Source organism: Meriones unguiculatus, chromosome 3 (assembly GCF_030254825.1).
Source record: "Meriones unguiculatus strain TT.TT164.6M chromosome 3, Bangor_MerUng_6.1, whole genome shotgun sequence".
Lineage (NCBI taxonomy): Eukaryota > Metazoa > Chordata > Mammalia > Rodentia > Muridae > Meriones > Meriones unguiculatus.
Genome location: NC_083351.1, coordinates 66,037,704 through 66,054,695, shown reverse-complemented (window position 1 = coordinate 66,054,695; position 16,992 = coordinate 66,037,704). Strand labels below are relative to the sequence as shown.

Sequence of the window (16,992 nt, the reverse complement as noted above, 5' to 3'; positions counted from 1 at the left end):
CTACCAGCAAGTCGCGTGGGCGGTTACAGAAACACAGCTTCACTGAATCCTCACCTATATTAAGGTAGGCCTTTCAGACATGAAGCTGCCTATGAGAAACTCTCCAAAATTCCTGGGTTCATTAAATTAGACTTGGGTGTGTCTCTTTTGTTGGTCCATCATCTGTGCCCTATCTGGGGTAAATGGATATTTTTCTGCATCTTCTTGGGAAATTCAGTACAAGATAAAAGCTGTTTCAGTTTACATGCAACAAAACATAGACAATTTGAGTGGGAGTGATAGCTCCTGATGTTACATTTTTCAAGAAATTTGTTAAGTTTTAGTTTTTGTTGTATTCCCAAATGTAAAGCTTAATTAATCCCCTAATTTTTCAGGTTTATGTCATGAGATGTGTTTTGATCATATAGAAATGTTTTCTATAAGACTCTGTTCATACAGATTTTCAGGCTACTACTCCACAGAGACAATTTTCTGATTTCTGTAGTTAAACAGAATCAGTTAAAAAAAAAAAAAAACATATTAAAAAAAACGTATTTTTCCTTGTGGACCTCCGGTCCTCTCCAGATCTTACTATTATTTCCCACTTCTTTCATAAGATTCCCTGCATTCTGCCCAAAGTTTGGCCATAAGTTTCAACATGTGCTTTGATAGTCTGCAGGGCAGAGCCTTTCAGAGGCCCTCTGTGGGAGGCTCCTAACTTGTTTTCTGTTTTCTTCTTCTTTGAGCACAGGGGTCTTTCCTGAGACTCATACTCCAACCAAGTACCATGCATGGAGATAACCTAGAACCCCTGCACAGATGTAGCCCATAGCAGTTCAGTGTCCAAGTGGATTTCATAGTAATGGGAACAGGGACTGCCTCTGACATGAACTTATTGGCCTGCTCTTTGATCACCTCTCCCTGACGGGGAAGCAGCCTTACCAGGCCACAGAGGAAGACAATGCAGCTACTCCTGATGAGACCTAACAGACTAGGATCAGAAGGAAGAAAAAGAAACCCTCTCCTACCAGTGGACTTGGGGAGGGGAGTGTGTGGAGAAGGCGGAAGAAGGGAGGAATTGGGAGGGGAGGAGGGAGGGAACTAGAGGAAGTATACAAAGTAAATAAAGTATAATTAAAAATAAATAAACAAACAAAAAATAAAAAACAAAAACATATTTTTAATTAAACTTTGTTTCCCATGTTATTCCTATCTACATATGTTTATGGTTTCCCTATTTTTATGTTTCACAGTGACAGTTTGTTGAAACAGAGACCATCCTGTTTTTGTTATACATTAGAAGAGATGTGATTTGGATGATGTGTTTTCTAAATTTCAATTTGTTTGCAATTATAAAATTTGATGCTAAACTTGACCCTACTCAATTTTTTCAGTTCATTAGACTAGATGACTCTTTATGACTGATGTTTATATGTTGACAGTTTCTTATGGTTATCATCGGAGCTTTATTTACATTAGTTGCAGTACTCCTAGATGCAAAAAGAAGATAAAATGTTTATGGAGGGTCCTCCACGCTTTTCATATAATCAAGGATTGTTCTGTTTCCCTAAAAACAGCATTTTTTTTTCTCCTTATGGACACATACTCAAAATTCAGGTGGCCATGACCTTCAATGGTGGGAAAGATATGAGAATCTCCCTTGAGTTTATGCTTTAACCCTAGAAGATCAGGATCAAAATGTAATGAAGTCACTACTGTAGAAAGTTCAGTGTGGCTTCAGCTACATTTTTTTCCAATGTCCAATATAAAAAAGAAATGAAAATGCTTTTAGCACTGTGAATCTCTATCTTCCTATGAGAAATAGGAATAACAATAACTCATAAAAGAAACCACCCTGTAGAAGCTCCCATCTTCCCAAGAAGTCTCAGTCTCTGAGGAAGGGAACCCCCACCTTTCAGGAGGACAAGGGTAAGCACTGACAAGTAATGATCTACCTTTGTAATTTTTGCCTTAAAAGGTGCTGCCTTAAAGCAGATCCCTCAAAGCCTCCCTAGAATACTTCAGCCTCTTCTTGGACTCCCAGCCTTTCTTTTTTTTTAATTTTTTCTTTTTATTAATGATACTTTATTCACTTTGTATCCCCCCATAAACCCCTCTCTCTTCCCCTCCCAATCCCACCTTCTCTCTTTTCTCTCCAACCATGTCCTTCCCCAAGTCCACTGATAGGGGAGGTCCTCTTCCCCTTCTTTCCGATCATAGTCTATCAGGTCTCATGTCTTTCTCTATGGCCTGGTAAGGTCATATGCACCTCCATGAGGGGAAAGTGATCAAAGAGCAGGCCAATCAGTTCATATCAGACACAATCCCTGTTTCCATTACTAAGGATCCCACTTGGACACCTAACTGCCATGGGCTACTTCTGAGCAGGGGTTCTAGGTTATCTCCATGAATGGTCCTTGGTTGGAGTATCAGTCTCAGAAAAGACCCCTGTGCCAAGGTTTCTTGGTTCGTACTCTCCTTGTGGAGCTCTTGTCCTCTCCAGGTCTTACTATTTCCCACTTATTTCATAAGATTCCCTGCACTCTGCAAAATGTTTGGCTATAAGTTTCAGCATCTGCTTTAATATCCTGCTGGGTAAACTCTTTCAGAGGCCCTCTGTGGTAGGCTCCTGTCCTGTTCCCTGTTTTCTTGATCTTCTGAGGTCTATCCCATTTGCCTTTCTGAATGAGGATTGGGTATCTTACCCAGAGTCCTCTTTTTTGTTTAGCTTCTTTAGGTGTACAGATTTTAGTATGTTTATCCTATATTATATGTCTAACATCCACTTATGAGTGAGTATATACATATGTGTCTTTCTGCTTCTGGGATACCTCACTCTGGATGATCTTTGCTAGGTCCCATCATTCACTTGCAAATTTAATGATTTCTTTGTTTTTAATTGCTGAGTAGTATTCCATTGTGTAAATGTACCACAATTTATGTATCCATTCCTCAACTGAGGCACATCAGGGTTATTTCCAGCTTCTAGCTATTACAAATAAAGCTGTTAAAAATGTGGTTGAGCAAATGTCCTTATTGTATACTTGAGCATCTTTGGGATATACACCTAGGAGTGGTATAGCTGGATCTTGAGGTAGCACTATTCCTCATCCTCAGAAAAAGCACAAGATCGATTTCCAAAATGGTTATACAAGTTTACATTCCCACAAGCAATGGAGAAAGTTTCCTCTTTCTTCACATCCTCTCCAGTCTCTGAAGAAAGAAATAGAAGAAGACATCAGAAGATGGAAAGATCCCCCATGCTCATGGCTTGGCAGGAGTAACATAGTAAAACAAACAAACAAACAAAAAAACTGGCCATCTTACCAAAAGCAATCTACAGATTCAATGCAATTCCCATCAAATTACCAACACAATTCTTTACAAACCTTGAAGAAAAATTCTCAACATCATGTGGAATAACAAGAAACTCAGAATTGCTAAAACAATCCTTTATGATAAAAGATCTTCTGGAGGTATATACATCCCTGATCTCAAGCTAAAGAAACACTAATAAAAACTGCACGGTACTGGCACAGAAACAGAATGGTGGATCAATGGAATCAAATAGAAGGCCTAGAAATAAACCCACACATGTATGGACACCTGATTTTTGACAAAGATGCCAAAACCATACAATGAAATAAAAGATAGCATCTTCAACAAATGGTGCTGGTCTAACTGGATATCTACATGTAGAAAAATGCAAATAGATCCATACTTATCACCCTGCACAAAACTAAAGTCCAAGTGGGTCAAAGACCTCAACATAAAACCAGACACACTAAACCTTTAGAAGAAAACTTTTAAACTAAAACTTTTTAGAAGAAAAAGTGTGGAAGAGCCTTGAACTCATTGGTACAGGAGGCAACTTCCTGAACAGAACACCAATAGCACAGGCTCTAAGAGGAACAATCAATGAAACTGAAAAGCTTCTGTAAAGCAAAGGACACTGTCATCAGAAGAAAACGACAGCCTACAGACTAGTAAAGAATCTTCACCAACCCTATATCTGACAGAGGGCTAATATCCAGTATATATAAAGAACTCAAGAAGATAAACAGCAACAAATCAAGTAGCCCAATCAAAAATTGGGGCTCAGAACTAAACGGAGAATTCTCAGTAGACGAACACTGAATGGCAGAGAAACACTTAAAGAAATGCTCAACATCCTTAGTCATCAGGTAAATGCAATCCAAAACGACCCCAAGATTTCACCTTACACCCATCAGAATGGCTAAGATCAAAAATTAAAGTGACCACACATGCTGGAGAGGATATGGAGAAAGGGGAACACTCCTCCACTGCTGGTGGGAATGTTAACTTGTACAACCACTTTAGAAATCAATCTGGTGCTTTCTCAATTAGGAATAGTACTACCTCAAGATCCAGCTATACCATTCCTAGGCATATATTCAAAAGATGCTCAAGTACACAAGGACATTTGCTCAACCATGTTTGTAGTAGCTTTATTTGTAATAGCCAGAAGCTGGATACAACCCAGATGCCCCTCAGTGGAGGAATGGATGCATAAATTGTGGTACATTTGCACAATGGAATGCTATTCAGCAATTAAAAACAAAGAAATCATGAAATTTTCAGGCAAATGGTGGGATCTAGAAATGATCATCCTGGGTGTGGTATCCCAGAAGCAGAAAGACACACATGTATATACTCACTTATAAGTGGATATTAGACATATATAGAATCACCATACTAAAATCTGTACACCTAAGGAAGCTAATCAAGAAGGAGGACCCTGGTAAGATGCTCAACCTTCATTCAGAAAGGCAAATGAGATGGACATCAAGAGAGGGAGAAAATAGGGAACAGGACAAGAGTCTATAACAGAGGGCTACTGAAAAACTCTATCCAGCAGGATATCAAAACATATGCTGAGATCCATAACCAAACTTTTTGCAGACTGCAGGGAATCTTATGAAATAAGTGGGAAATAGTAAGACCTGGAGAGGACAGGAACTCCACAAGGAGAGCAACAGAACCAAGAAATCTGGGCACAGGGTCTTTTCTAAGACTGATACTCCAAACAACACCATGCATGAAGATAACTTAGAACCCTTGCACAGAAGTAGCCCATGGCAGCTCAGTGTCCAAGAGGGTTCCCCAATAATAGGAACAAGGACCATCTCTGACATGAACTCATGGGCTGGCTCTCTGATCACCTCCATCTGAGCAGCCTTACCAGTCCATAGAGAAAGACAAAGAAGGCAGTCCTGAGGAGACCTAATAGACTAGAGTCAGATGGAAGAGGAGGAGGACCTCTCTTATCATTGGACTGGGGGAGGGACATAGGAGAACAGGGAGAAAGGTGGGTTTGGGAGGGGAGGGGCGAGGGACTACAGCTGGGATACAAAGTGAATAAACTATAATTAAAAAAAATGAAATCAAAAATTAAAAAAAGAAATGCTCAACATCCTTAGTCATCAGGGAAATGCAAATCAAAATGACCCTGAGATTTCACCTTACACCCATCAGAATGGCTAAGATCAAAAACTCCCCAGCTTTTCTTATGACTCTGTAAGCAACTTTCACAGCATCTCCCCACCTTGGACTGAAGCTTGCAATCAGATGAGTTTTAGTCTTTTTTTCTCCATGTGTTCTTCAGCCCAAAAGGCCCAAGGACCATCTGAAGCAGGGTTATTTGCAGACTGGATGCCAGGAACATCTCCAGTGATCCTGCTTTTGGCAGGCTTGCCAGAATCTTCTAGACTGGAGACAATGCTGTTCTAAAAATTATGAGCTCCAATAATGAGATTTAAGGATTCTAATGAGAGTTATAGTCTCAGAGGTATGCTCAGTGGTTGTGTTTCCTAATTGTGTGCTGGAGATAAGAGCAGAAATAGAAAAACAAAATTGCTTCATCACTGCTTCCAGAAGAGGTAAGTATGCAGGCTATGGTATAACCCATCCTGTGACCCCTCAAGAGCTGCCAACTAGGCTGGACCCTGAGAGAATACACCTCCTTTCCTGAGTATGTGGCTGCATTTCAGTCAGGAAGGTTTCTGCATGGAAGATCTGAGGATGACAGGCAGTGATGGTGCACACCTTTAATCTCAGCACTTCCGAGGCAGAGGCAGTTGAATCTCTATGAGTTCGAGGTCAGCCTGTTCTATAGAGTGCATTCCAAGACAGCCAGGGCTACACAGAGCAAAACCAAGAAAGAGAGAGAGAGAGAGAGAGAGAGAGAGAGAGAGGGAGGGAGGGAGGGAGGGAGGGAGGGAGGGAGGGAGGAAGGAAGGAAGGAAGGAAGGAAGGAAGGAAGGAAGGAAGGAAAAGAAAGAAAACTCTGAGGAGATAGGGTCTGTATCAACCTCCAGAGGCTTCCTCTTCTGAAACACTTGGTTTTAATGCTGACATAAGAAGGCTGCCTGACTTTACTACCTAAGTCCTCCCAGCGTTATTAAGGCTTCTAGATTTTGATCTGCTCTCCCTGTTACTAGCACTCTTCACTAATCAGGAAGAGAAATCAATTGTCTCTATGGATGCTGAATTTACATGTTCATTATTCCATATGAACAGTAAGTAACTTCTACATTGTGAGTTTGGATGAAATATGTGAAATAAATTTCCCTGCTTAACAGAAATTAAAGTAGAAGAATACGATATGTTACAGAATGATGCTTCATTCCAGAAAAACTAATGTATGTTGGTTACTTCATAAAGGTTACATTTAATTCTTGTCAACACTGTCAAAATACATGTTAAACTTAAATAAATATTTTATTGCAAAGGAATATAAGACCAAATAAATGTCAAGCCTCTGTCTTAAACATACCTCTTTTGAATATGGCTTTACGAATGTATTCAGACAACTAGAATGTATTGAGAAAAAGCCCATGTTAGATTTTTGTAGCCTGGAGGATGCATTTTGGGGTGGGTATGAAAAGGACAGAGGTGTCTGATCATTTTCCAAAGAGAGAACGATGAAATGTCAAAAAACCTAAATTTTCTGGTTAGAAGGTTTTGATATTTAAACCTTTATGTAATCTCTTTTTTTTTTTCTGAAGACATTTTTACAATAAAGTCTTCACAATCCTGATTCCAATAGCCTGCCCTACATTGTATTCTCATAGTGCTTGATACATAAGATGCCATTCAATAGACTCATCAATAAGATGACAGCGCAAAGCCTTTCTTTATTTATCAAAACAATGCACAATTTAGATGCACTTTATACATATGTATAATCTATGCTTTAGGAAAATGAAAATATAGAGATATAGAACTATAATTAGATGTTATTTCTACTGCCTACTTCTTCCTCATAACATCACAAGTTCTATGCATGTGTTAAACTTTATCTTTTACTTCATAAGGTGCCCAATTATTCTTGCCCTTCAAAAACAGCCTTCATACTCCAGTGATGAATTTAGTATTTGTAAAAAACTGTTTAAAAATTTGAGACAACAGTCTGATTTCCTCCAAAGTAATCTACATTCTCTATTTTTCTGACATTATTCTTCTAAAAGCACCATTGTTCTTTCTATGATCTAGTAACTCAGAAACAAAGTGACACACATGAAACTCTAAACACTCTGTTTTGTGATACTTTTTGTAGGTATGCATTTGGTAGTCCTTAATTACATCATCGCCAATGGTTCCAGGTCTGCTGCTGCTGACATATTTCCCTTCTGAAAAATGGCTGCCAACATTAAAATGAAAGCAGATGGACAATTTTAAAATTGTTTGGTAACTAATATTTAATTAATTAATTTACTTAAATAGGTTTCTTTTTTCTTTTTTTTTTCTTTTAGTTTTTTCTTTATTAATTACACTTTATTCACTTTGTATCTCCCCTGTGGTTCTTTCCCTCCTCCCTTCCCAATCCCTCCTTTCTTCCACCCTCTGCATGCATGCCCCTCCCCAAGTCCACTGATAGGGGAGGACTTCTTTTCCTTCCTTCTGATCCTAGTCAATTAGGTCTCATCAGGAGTGGCTGCATTGTCTTCTTCTGTGGCCTGGTAATGCTGCTTCCCCTTCAGGGGGAGGTAATTAAAGAGCAGGCCAATCAGTTCATGTCAGAGACAGTACCTATTCCTATTACAATGGAACCCACTTGGATACTGAACTGCCATGGGCTACATCTGTGCAGGGGTCTTCAGTTATCTCCATGCATAGTCCTTGGTTGGAGTATGAGTCTCAGGAAAGACCCCTGTCCTCAGATTTTTTGGTTCTGTTGCTCTCCTTGTGGAGTTCCTGTACTCTCCAGATCTTACTGTTTCCCACTTCTTTCCTAAAATTCACTGCATTCTGCCCAAAGGTTGCCCATAAGTCTCAGCATCTACATTGATAGTCTGCAGGACAGAGCTTTTCAGAGGTCCTCTGTGTCAGGGTCCTGACTTGTTCCCTCTCCTTCTGATGTCCAGCCTCTTTGCCTTTCTGGATAGGAATTGAGCATTTTAGCAAAAGTCCTTCCTCTTGATTAGTTTCTTTAGGTTTACAGATTTTAGTAGGTTTATCCTATATTATACGTCTATATGAGTGAGTATATACCGTGTGCATCTTTCTGCTTCTGGGATAGCTCACTCAGGATGATCTTTTCCAGACCCCACCATTACCTGCAAATTTCATGATTTCCTTGTTTTTTATTGCTGAGGAATATTTCATTGTATACATATACCACAATTTGTGCATCCATTCCTCCACTGAGGGGCGACACATGCTGGAGAGGTTGTGGAGAAAGGGGAACCCTCCTCTACTGCTGGTGGGAATATAAACTTGTACAACCACTCTGGAAAGCAATCTGGCACTTTCTCAGACAACTAGAAATAGCACTTCCTCAAGATCCAGCTATACCACTCCTAGGCATATATCCAAAAGATTCTCAAGTACACAATAAGGACATTTGCTCAACCATGTTTGTAGCAGCCTTATTTGTAATAGCCAGAAGCTGGAAACAGCCCAGATGCCCCTCAGTGGAGGAATGGATTAAATAGGTTTCTAAGGGTATATTTTAAGGGTATTCCACACCAAAAAATACTGATGAAATAAAAAAGCGAAACTGATGTTTTAATATATTTGCATCTCCTAGTATGCATCTTCTAGTAGTTCTATCTCTCCTTCACAGATGAAGGAGAATGGAAGAAAATCAGACAATTATCACAAAGTTTATTCTGCTGGGATTCTGTCTTGGCCCTAGAATTCATTTAGTGCTTTTCCCACTGTTCTCTCTCTCTCTCTCTCTCTCTCTCTCTCTCTCTCTCTCTCTCTGCTATACGTTTACACTGTTGGGGAATGGGTTTATCCTTGAATTAATCTTCCTGGAGCTCAGGCTTCACACTCCTATATACTTCTTGCTCTCTAATCTGGCCATGTTGACATTGCCTGTGCTTGCAATACAGTGCCCCAGACATTAGTCCACCTCTTGCATGCAGTCAAGACCATTTTGTTTGATGGCTGCATAATGCAGACTTATCTATTTTTGACATTTGATACCATAGAATATCTCCTGCTTGTGGTGATATCCTGTGATCTCTATGTAGTCATCTGTCATCCCCTACACTACACTGTCATCATGAACTGGAGAGTGTGTGCCATCCTGGCTGCTGTTTCCTGGATATTTAGCTTTCTCCTGGCTCTCTCTGGTCCATTTAATTCTCATCTCGAGGCTGCCCTCCTGTGGGCCTCATGAAATCAACTACTTCTGTGAAATCCTGTCTGTCCTCAGGCTGGCCTGTGCTGATACAACACTCAACCAAGTTGTCATCTTTGCCGCCTGTGTGTTCATCTTAGTGGGACCACTGTGCTTGGTTCTGATTTCCTACACACGCATCCTGGTGGCCATCCTGAGGATCTAGTCAGGGGAGGGCCGCAGAAAGACCTTCTCCACCTGCTCCTCCCACTTCTGTGTTGTTGGGCTCTTCTTTAGCATCGCCATCATCATGTACATGGCCCCCAAGTCCCAGCACCCTGAGGAGCAGCAAAAGATCCTTTTCCCTTTTTACAGTTTTTCAACCCCATGCTGAACCCCCTGATCTACTTCCTGAAGAACGCTGAGGTCAAGGGTGCTCTCAGCAGGGCACTGTGCAAAGAAAGTCATTCCTGGTTGGTGTGATGTTTGGACCACAAGTCTTGGTAGTTTCCTCTAATCTTGATCCCCAATTACCTCCTACACCTAGGAAAGTTCACTTTTGCCTTTTATCTGTGTCTAATAGCATAAGACCACACCCTTTCTCTCAATCCTTAGGAAAAATACTACATGTGGTGCATCCTTAGTCTTTCTATGAAATGAGGTTTTAACAAACAATTTTTTTCTTTTTGTTAACTTTATTATCTACGAAACTAAATAATACTTGAATTCATTCTTTGGATCCTAAAATTTGAATACATTCTACCAAAATTCTAATTACATCACAACACAAATTGGGTTTGTCATAAAATTAAGACTAAAACAAGCTACATCCAAAGGCCATAATCCCCAAAGTTCTGTGTAAAACTCTCCCAGGCTCTAATAGTTGCACTTGTCCAGTCTAAGAATTGCTTGGAGATTTCTTCAAAACCACAGTTACTTAAGGAGCTTCAACACTGTTTGTAGGTTTGGTACTCGATGGTTCATCAGTAGCTAATAAAGGCGTAAGCATGTCATTGTCTCTTCGAATAAGCTGAAAGTGAAGATCAGATTAAACATTTTGGGTGGCTTAAGGATTCGTAGATGATGAACTATGATTTATACATATGTACGAACTTTCTCTGTGGTTTTTCAGCATCTCTCCATCAGCATTTCTACCTCTGTTGGTCTAGATGTCTGTCACCCCCTACTATGACATCTCTCACCCAGTACAGTAAGTGTTACGATAGGTGCCAGGATCTAGCTAGCTCTGCTGTCTGGAAGTGGGCAGAGCTTTGCTGATTTGACCTAGCTAACCAATGCCTGGAGACTAGCTATCAGCCCCCCAGAATTCAAGTGTATTCGCAAGGAGCTTCCTAAACTTTATTTCTCTCCTGCCCTGAAATGGAATGGACTGTCATTTCCAGAGTCTTTCCCAACATCATCACAGTGGCAAACGTCTCATGTATTCAAACAAATGTGTGTTGTTCTTTTTCTGTTGTTTAATTAATACTTCATCCACTTATAATAAAGGTGTATAAATGGAGACAAACTATGTGGCAAATACAATACATTGACAGAACTTTACATAGATCATTTCATCATTTAAGAAAAACCCATGATGCCAAAATCATACAATGGAAAAAAAAAAAGACAGCATCTTCACCAAATGGTGCTGGTCTTAGTGGATATCTACATGTGAAAAATTCAAATAGATCCATTCTTATCACCCTGCACAAAGCCAAAGTCCTAGTGGCTCCAAGACCTCAACATAAAACTAGACACACTAAAACTGTTAGAAGAAAGAGTGGGGAAGATCCTTGACCTCATTGGCACAGGAGACAATGTTCCTGGACAAAACACCAACTGCTCAGGCACTAAAATCAACAACAACTAATGCTACCTCCAGAAACTGAAAAGCTTCTGTAAAGCAAAAGACGTGGTCAATAAAACAAAATGTCAACCTACAGACTGGGAAAAGATCTTCAGCCCTACATCTGACAGAGAGCTAATCTCCAGAATATAAAAAGAACTCAAGCAGTTAAACACCAATAAACCAAATTATCCAATTTAAAAATGGGGTACAGAGCTAAACAGAGAATTCTAAATAAAGAAATATCTAATGGCAGAGAAACACTTAAAGAAATGCTCAACATCATTAGCCATTAGGGAAATGCAAATCAAAACAACCCTGAGATTTCACCTTTCACCCATCAGAATGGCTAAGTTCAAAAACTCAAGTGACAACACATGCAGCAGAGGATGTGGAGAAAGAGGAACCCTCCTCCATTGCTGCCGGGAATGTTAACTTGTACAACCACTTTGGAAATCAATCTGGTGCTTTCTCAGACATTTATGAATAGTGCTACCTCAAGATCCAGCTGTACTACTCCTAGGCATATATCCAAAGGATGCTCAAGTATACAACAAGGACATTTCCTCAACCATGTTCACAGCAGCTTTATTCATAATCGCCAGATTCTGGACACAACCCAGATGGTCCTCAATGGAGGAATGGATACAGAAACTGTGGTACATTTACACAAAGGAATATTATTCAGCAATTAAAAACAAAGAAATCATGAAATTTGCAAGCAAATGGTAGAAGACCTTGGGGGGACAGAGGAGCTCCACAAAAAGAGCAACAGAACTAAAAAGTCTGGACCCAGGAGTCTTTTCTGAAATGGATACTCCAACCAAGGACCATGCATGGAGATAACCTAGAGCCCCTGCACATATATAGCCCATGGCACTCAGTCTCTAAGTGGGTTCCCTCTAAGGGGAACAAGGGCTGTCTCTGACATGAACTCAGTGGATGGCTCTTTGATCATCTCCCACTGAGGGGGCAGCAGCCTTACCAGGCCACAGAGGAAGACAATGCAGCCAGCCCTGATGAGACCTGATAGGCTAGGGTCAGATGGAAAGGGAGGAGGACCTTCCCTATCACTGGACTGAAGAAGAGCATGGAAGGAGAAGAGGGAGGAAGGGAAGGTGGGTTTGGGAAGGGATGAGGGAAGGGGTTATAACTGGGATACAAAGTAAATAAATTGTAATAAATTTAAATTATTTTAAAAAATATGGAAAACCCATGAGAAAGATAAAATCATCGTTGTTCTTGAGTGGATACATTCCACTCAGTAGCACAGATTGGGCTCTTCCTTAGACAGTCTGACTTCCAGTCCCTCTCTACTTAACCACACACATCTATCAGTGTCTCAGTATCAGTGCTTCTAAATATGGAAGGCTAGATATCCAAAGCCAGGAAACTGTCAGGAAAGCATATTCTTCACAGCAGAATACTTTTCATGGTGAGCTTACCTGAGCTCCCAAGTCTGGTGGACAAGAAGTCAGGCACAACAGGCTGGATGGTTCTGCACAATGACTCTGGTAGTCACAGAACCACTAGAGAAACCTGGAAAGCATGGAGATTTAGGCCAGCTATGACCAGAAATCGGGATATCTTGGTTCATTTTCTCTCTCTCTCTCTCTCTCTCTCTCTCTCTCTCTCTCTCTCTCCCCCCTCCCCTCTATCTCCTTCTCGTTCTCCCTCTCTCTCTCTTCTCTCTCTCTCTCCCTCACTCTTTCCTTCTCTTCCCCTTCCCTCTCCTCTACACTGAAATGTGAAGTAAACTGGGCATGTGAAGAAAGACTTACCCTCAGAACAAGGAGGCATTACCAGAGGACAGTTGCAGTGAGCTATACAGTGACACAGAACACAGTGGGAGAGAAGAGAGATGATGTCATTTCTTACCATACGTCACAGCTGAGTGGAATGAGATGGATGTTTTATAGAGTTTTTCTGGAAGCAGCCCTCCATCAAGACAAAGGAATTCAGACTTAATTTTTATATTCAGAATTATGATTGTCCAGGTGGTTTTTACAGAACAAATTCCACCCGAAAGATGAGTGGCCTCTATCTAGCCCAAGCATGGCAGTACTTAGTCATCTTCCTACCCATTAGTCACATCCCATTCTAGATTTATTCAGCCCCTGGAACATTTCTTATGAAGTTCGCATTACTGATTAGTCACATCTGCCAGAATGGCTGTAAAGAAATTGCAAAACTATTTGGAAAGTAGCTAGGTATTTTAAGGTTATTACAAATCACTATGTGTATTGCTATTAGTCATGTGGAAGGCAGGAGTTATGGATATTTCAAATGAAGTGTCCCCAATAGCAAGGCCCTGTACTATGAGATACCATGAATAATGATGAGATATTAGTTTCCATATCTCAAAATGATAGAATGGAGTCTCCAGATGAAGTCAATTCTTGAACTATGTGCCTTTGGTCCCCAAGGTATTGCTAACATATAGACTTGATGCGCTGGTGCTGACCTGTAAGACTGTTCCTTGTTCTCTGTTAGGGACTATAATCTAACATTTTTAATTGCCTGATGTTTTGTGCCTTCAGACCACCTGACAAAAATATAGATTCAGATTTGGTACATCTAAATGGGATGGACAGACACTCAAATATTTAATGATCTCTTCTGTGCTGCTGATGGGCTGATCCAGAGAACATACCTTGACTATTTCTACTGTAGACTATTTATACTTGATGTGCTATTGTTATTAGAAAAAGTGGGAGGAAAATGAGAGTTTGCATGTGTTCTCACAGGGTTTGACAGCTGAGCTGTGCAACAAGACTGCAGAAGCCTTGTTTTCTTGCTTCCCTGTGAGCACTGATAACAACAGCTCTGCTTAATTTACCATTTTCTCTGTTTTATATGGTTGTTTCATTTTCATAGGGGAGTTGTTTGTTTTGTCTGTTGTCTCTGTGTACTGGCATTGCATCAAAAGAACACTTATGAGTACAATCTATTTGGACCTCAGAACAGTCTGAGAGCTAGATGCTGAGAGCCTATCAAACAATAAAGAAAATCAAGGTTAATTTTTTTCTACTTTTATGTAAATATGCTCAGTACTTCATACTGAAGCACAGGAAGTTAAGGGGATGCCCGGAAACTAAGCAATCTGTTCTCCAGTGAGCGCTGAAAGGATGTTGTCTGACTTAATTCTGACACTATCCACTGGGAGTGTATGATTGCATGAGTTGAATGCTCAGTCCCAAAGGATACCTCCACTTCTTGGGACAATCCTAAGTCCCCATTGTGAGACCTATGCTGCATACTGACTAACTACAATTCAGGATTCTAATCTCATATCCACATTTCAGCTTTAAGATGTTGCTCACATTTCTTCTGCCCTTCTTCTTTGAACCCCTAGGTAAACACTTGACTCCCAGTAAAGGTGAGAAGGCTAGGCTAGGCACCTCATATCAACAACTTTGTCTATATTCAGCATTAACAGAAGAGGCCATCTTTGTCCTGTGTCTCGGTTAAAGCAACACTAACAGCTGAAACAAATAAATCCTATCATAAACTCTGCCTCCTTTATTCCCTGATAGTCTATACATTTCAAACAAACATCTTCCCTTTGAAATAAAAGTCCAGAATCATGCAGGATACCCAGTGAAGAACTGTACCACCGTTCTCCACCCAGAACACTTCTCTCGCGTTGTCCTGAAGATATAGCCCCAACGTCTTATGAGTGAGAAGAGGCCCCTTTATGAACCTCCCTGGTGACACCATGATACACATGGACACAGCATTTCATGCTGCTAACAGTCATCAGCTATACTTCTTGTAGATGAAGGAACATGGCAACTGATAGTTGTGTTAACTTTAATCAAAACATTTTTATCTTTAATTCTTGAAAATAAGGTAGCTCTGGAAGATGGGCGCTTCACACATGCTGCAGATTGAAAGTCATCACTTGGAAGCCATCAGAAATGCCAGCCTGAGCGTGCTTGCCTGAGACCCAAGGAGTCCTGCATACTAGTGCCAGGAAGTTCCTCTGGACCAGTACCTGGGTGCTCATCACTCTTACAGATGCACCGCTGTATTCCTGCTGAGATGTGCAACGCCCTATCAGAAATTAAATTTAACTTTAAATGTGCCTATTGGTGTCTAAGCTTCATAGAGTATAATGTCAGGTTCCTTTTGGGAATGCTGGGTGCTGTCACTAGGTCTTGATAGTGAAGGCTTAAAAACTTGAATTTTAGGGGGACGGGGAAACTAATACTGAAATAGAGATGAGAATAACCAGTTGGGGGAAAGGGAAAATAGCATTTAAAGTGGAAAGTTGTTTTTGGAAAACTGTAATGAGTATTTTTTATTAAAAAACTTTATAGGCAAAATAAATAAATAGATAAATAAATAAATAAATAAATAAACCTCCCTAGTAGAGAGAAAGAACATGAAGTTGGGTAGATATAGGTGAGAGGAGGTCTGGGAGGAGTTGAGAGAGAAGAAAAAATATTATCAAAATATATTGAATGAAATTTTCAAAAAATATTTCAAAAACATCTCTTCATGAGAATTTGTTTGAGCAGTGGTCACATCCTCTTATGTTTTCATATTATAGGTTATTATTTTATATTATTGAATATTGTTAGTCTCAATCAAATACTAGGTAAACTTTTAGATGTATTTTATGTATAAAAATTTTGAATGTTTCTACTTGTCTGAGAAAGTACCAGATTGATTTCCAAAGTGGTTGAACAAGTTTACATTCCTGCCAGCAATGGAGGAGGGTTCCCCTTTCTCCACATCCACTCCAGCATGTATTGTCACTTGAGTTTTTGATCTTAGCCATTCTGATGGGTGTAAGGTAAAATCTCAGGGTCGTTTTGGTTTGCATTTCCCTGATGACTAAAGATGTTGAGCATTTCTTTAAGTCTTTCTATGCCATTCGATGTTCCTCTACAGAGAATTCTCTGCTTAGCTCTGTGCCCCATTTTTTAATTGGGTCACTTGATTTGTTGCTTTTTAACTTCTTGAGTTCCTTATATAGTCTGGATATTAGTACTGTCAGATATAGGTTTGGGGAAGATTCTTTTCCAGTCTGTAGGTTGTAGTTTTCTTCTGGTGACAGTGTCCTTTGCTTTACAGAAGCTTTTCAGTTTCATGAGGTCCCCTTTATTGATTAGAGCCTGTGCTGTTGGTGTTCCGTTCAGGAACTTGTCTCCTGTGACAATGAGTTCCAGGCTCTTCCTCACTTTTTTCTTCTAACAGGTTTAGTGTGTCTGGTTTAATGTTGAGGTCTTTGATCCACTTGAGCTTTAGTTTTGTGCAGGGTGATAAATGTGGATCTATTTGCATTTTTCTACATGTAGACATCTAGTTAGACCAGCACCATTTGTTGAAGGTGTTATCTTTTTTTCCACTGTTTGGTTTTAGCATCTTTGTCAAAAATCAAGTATCCATAGGTGTGTATGTTTATTTCTAGGTCTTCAATTCCATTGATCCACTGTTCTGTTTCTATGCCAGTACCATGCCATTTTTGTTACTATTGCTCTGTAGTATAGCTTGAGATCAGGGACAGAGATACCTCCAGATGATCTGTTGTTGTAAAGGGATCATTTAGGCAATTCCGGATTGT

At 40.0% G+C, this 16,992-nt stretch overlaps 1 pseudogene; it reads left to right on the top strand.

The window, feature by feature from the left end:
* The first annotated feature begins 7,594 nt into the window (after positions 1 to 7,594).
* LOC110565771 (olfactory receptor 2A14-like) lies at positions 7,595 to 10,054 on the top strand (annotated as a pseudogene).
* The last annotated feature ends 6,938 nt before the right edge of the window (positions 10,055 to 16,992 follow it).